This window comes from Hordeum vulgare, chromosome 4H, assembly GCF_904849725.1.
Source record: "Hordeum vulgare subsp. vulgare chromosome 4H, MorexV3_pseudomolecules_assembly, whole genome shotgun sequence".
Taxonomy (NCBI): Eukaryota; Viridiplantae; Streptophyta; class Magnoliopsida; order Poales; family Poaceae; genus Hordeum; species Hordeum vulgare.
Window position 1 is genome coordinate 460,090,417 of NC_058521.1, and position 4,263 is coordinate 460,094,679.

Below are 4,263 nucleotides of genomic sequence, written 5' to 3' on the forward strand. Positions count from 1 at the left end.
ACATTAGGGTTTTGGTTTGATGTGTGTCTTAAGGTGTTATTTTAGTACGAACTCTAGGGCTATTCGTCACACTTATAGGTATAGCTCATAAGATTGATCGGAAAATATAACTTTGAGGGGTTTTGTACCCTACAATAATTTATTCGTTAGTTCTCTGCTATTTCTGACTTTGGACTAAACTCTTTGTCACACGAGAGGTATTTACATATGATTCAACTATGTTTGTATTGTTGAGAGAACTTGCACTAGTGAAAGTATGAACCCTCGGCCTTTTTATAAGCATTGCAATACCGTTTGGGCTCACTTTTATCATTAGTTACCTTGATGTTTTATATTTTCAGATTACAAAAACCTATATCTACCATCCATATTACACTTGTATCACAATCTCTTCGCCGAACTAGAGCACCTATACAATTTAGCATTGTATTGGGTGTGTTGGGGACAGAAGAGACCCTTTGTTATTTGATTGCAGGGTTGCTTGAGAGAGACCATCTTCATCCTACACCTCCCAGGCATTAATAAACCTTAGGTCATCCACTTGAGGGAAACTTTCTATTGTCCTACAAAACTCTGCGCTAGGAGGCCTAACACGAGTCTACAAGAAGAAGGTTGTGTAGTAGACATCAGACCCACACGCTTCTGAAGAACAAAGTGAAGGCCCTCAGACCAATGAACAAGATCAACCTCATGAAGATGGTGATGCACCAAATGATGTCCAAGATCATGCTCAAGACTCCGAGCTTTCTCAAGATCAAGTGCAATCACAAGATCACGAGCAAGCTTGTGAGAAAGCTCAAGAAGGTTCTCAAGATGATCAAGATGAGGATCCTCAATTATCCAATGAGGAACTCTTGGAGCGTCACACTGCCAAGGTGGCTTCCAAGATCGAGCGTCAACAACATGTCTTGGAAAATGTGCTTGGAAGCTTGAGAAAAGGGGTAACTACTCATAAACAATTATCAAACTTTTGTGAGCATCATGCGTTTGTTTCGCGTGTTGAACCCAAAAAGGTACATGAAGCGCTCGATGATGAGGATTGTCTTGAAGCCATGCATGATGAACTTAACAACTTCGAGCGCAATCAAGTTTGGGAATTAGTGCCAAGGCCAAAGGAGGAACATAATGTCATTGGGACCAAATGGATCTTCAAGAACAAGCAAGATGTGAATGGCATTGTTGTTCGAAACAAGGCAAGATTGGTGGCTCAAGGCTACTCCCAAGTCGAGGGTATCGACTACGGTGAAACCTTTGCCCCCGTTGCTCATATTGAATAAATTCGCATGTTTCTTGCATATGCATCTCATCATGATTTCAAATTGCAACAAATGCATGTGAAGAGTGCATTTCTTAATGGTCCTTCAAATGAGTTGGTATATGTCAAACAACCCCAGGTTTCGAGGATCCCAAGTTGCCCACTCATGTATACAAACTCAAGAAGGTGCTCTACGACCTTAAACAAGCCCCACGTGCATGGTATGAGCACCTTATCGAGTTGTTGTAAGATCGTGGGTTTGAAATTGGGAAAATTGATCCCACACTTTTTACCAAAAGGGTCAAAGGGGATTTGTTCATATGCCAAATATATGTTGATGATATTATATTTCGTTCTCCTAACAAATATTTCAATGAAGAGTTTGCTGCACTAATGACCGAGAAGTTTGAGATGTCTATGATGGGAGAGTTGAAGTTCTTTCTTGGGTTCGAAGTCAAGCAAAGAAGAGAAGGGACGTTCATCAACCAAGCCAAGTACACCCAAGACATGCTCAAGAGATTCAAGCTATAGGACGTCAAGTCATTGCCGGGGGGGGGGGGGGGGGTTAGGTAAGCGGCACTCACATCCCGTCAATGAAGCTCTTTTCTAGCGCCGTTGTCGGGGAGGTGAGTAATTGAAGGTATATGTTTAGATCTTGCAATTAAATCTTTTAGTTTCTTGTTTTTCACTAGTTTGTTTTTATAAAATAAAACTATGAAAAAATGGAATTGAGGTTGCCTCACATGTTTCATCTTTTCAATGTCTTTTGTGAAAATGATGGAAGGGAAAATTGTGCTCAAGTGTTAGAAGAATTAGTTATTAAAATGTTTGGCACTAAATATTTGAGTGATGAGCATGATAGAAATATTGTTAGTATGAATTCTCTGAATATTCATGATGCTAATGATATGCAAATCCACAAGCTTGGGGATGGTATGCTTGATGAATATGATAATTTTATTTCCCCAAGTTTTGATGAGCAAAACTATTATTATGATAGCATGCCTCCTATGTATGATGATTATTGCGATGAAATGTATGATATAAAGAGTGATAGTAACCATGAAACTTCTTATCATGATTTTAATATTCAAAGTGGTTATGTCAATCAAGTACCTCATGATAGTTATTTCGTTGAGTTTGCTCCCACTATTATCAATGCGAAGAAGTTTTCTTATGTGGAGAGTGATAAATTTTCTATGCTTATAGATCATGAAAATAATGTTGTATGTGATAGTTATATTGTGAAATTCCTTCATGATGCTACTTAAAATTATTATGAGGGAGGAACATATGCTTGTAAGAATTGCAATAATATCAAGTTTCCTCCCTGTGTGTTCAAAGTTCTGAAGTTGTGCTTATTTTAATTTCCTATATTAGTTGATTATTGCTCCCTTAAATTGTTTGCTCACAAAATACCTATGCATAGGAAGTGAGTTAGACTTAAATGTCCTTGTCATGAGATTCATGATGCTTTTTGCATGTTATAATTATTCCTATGTGAGCATCATTGAAATCATCATGCCTAGCTAAAAGGCATTAAAGAAAAGCGCTTGTTGGGAGACAACCCAACACTTTTACTTTCTGTTTTTTGGTGTTCACATGATTAATCTATTGTATTAATCATATTTTATGCCTTTTATTTCAATAAAGTGCCAAGTAAAGCCTTTGGGATAGTGTGGATGATAGTTGACTTGATTCTGTGCAAAAACAGAAACATTTGCTCTCAGTCCAGGAATTTTGTAAATTCAGTGGAACGTGCTTTTGAACTAACTTTTTTATAAACGATTTATATACGAATTGCCTGTATTGTCCTAATTTTTCAGAATTTTTAGAGACAGGGAAGTAAGGTTACACTACAAATCGTCAGAGACTGTTCTGTTTTTGACAGATTCTATTTTGCGTGCATAGTTTGCTTGTTTTAGTATTCCCATAGATTATATTCAGTGATCTAAATTATGGGAATAGTATAATACAGTAGGTATCATGTAGGGACAATTATGAATCTTTTCCTGACAGTACCTAAGTGAATGATCATTATTTATTATACTAACGCATCTCATGAAGTTCTATTAAGTTTTGTGTGATTGAAGTTTTCAAGTTTTGGATGAGAAACCAATATGAGGAGAATAAGGAGTGACAAGAACCTAAGCTTGGGGATTCCCAAGGCACCCCCAATCTAATATCCAAGGAAGAATCAAGCGCCTAAGCTTGGGGATGCCCTGGAAGGCATCCCCTCTTTCGTCTTCAACATTATCGGTATATCTCACTTGGAGCTATATCTTTATTCGTCACATAATTTGAGTTTTGCTTGGAGTGCCATTTTATTTTTTTGTTCTATTTTAGGCGTTATTTATAATCTTGTTTTTCAATAAAAATTTCTGAGAATTGCATTAGGATGCTTGCATTGCATGCTTTGATAGGTGTTGTGTAAAAACAGAAACTGGTGTTGTAGTGTTTGAATTTTCATATTTTACTGGAACGTGAAAAGTTTCTGCATTTTTTACACAATGTTATCATATACATTTTATAGCATGTACTAATTTTTAATAATGTTTTGAGTTACATAAGTACACTGTTTTCATAAATTTCTACAAACTGTTCTGTTTGAACAGATTTCTATCATAGTTTTGTTATCTACTTATCATATAGTTTCCATGTCCTATATTGATAGATATGAATTATGGGAATGATAGTAAACAGTAGATGATGTTTGCAATTATTATAAAAGTTGTCTTGGCAGTACGTAAGGAGTTGATTTATTATTATGTGCACCAACCTATCTCACAAGTTCTTTTCAAGTTTTGTGTGGATGAAGTTTCCGAGAATAGGTGAAACTGGGATACGAGAGTATTGAACAAGATACAAAATCTCAAGCTTGGGGATTCCCAAGGCACCACAAGTAAATATTTCAAGAACTCTCAAGCATATAAGCTTGGGATGCTATGCATCCCACCTCTCTTCATCAACAATTATCGTCTAGCCTATGTTGAGCCTAAATTTTTATT